Raw genomic sequence first — 246 nt, 5'->3', positions numbered from 1 at the left:
AGCGGCTACTCTCTCCAGCCGGAGGCAGGCTAGTAACTCGAGCAAGTAATTGCGGCGCTGCCGAAGACTTCCGTAACCATGAAAGAAACACGTTAAGCGACGCGCTCTTGCTCTTGCTCGGTCGCTGAGTGCGTGCACGCGCATAAGAATCCAACTCTTAATTAACAGTGTATATAACTCCGAATGCATGAAATGACATTAAATTTACATTTACATTTAGTCATTTTGCAGACGCTTTTATCCAAA

The sequence above is a fragment of the Sinocyclocheilus anshuiensis genome, unplaced genomic scaffold, assembly GCF_001515605.1.
Source record: "Sinocyclocheilus anshuiensis isolate Anshui unplaced genomic scaffold, SAMN03320099.WGS_v1.1 scaffold49, whole genome shotgun sequence".
Taxonomy (NCBI): domain Eukaryota; kingdom Metazoa; phylum Chordata; class Actinopteri; order Cypriniformes; family Cyprinidae; genus Sinocyclocheilus; species Sinocyclocheilus anshuiensis.
This window is presented reverse-complemented; position numbering follows the sequence as displayed.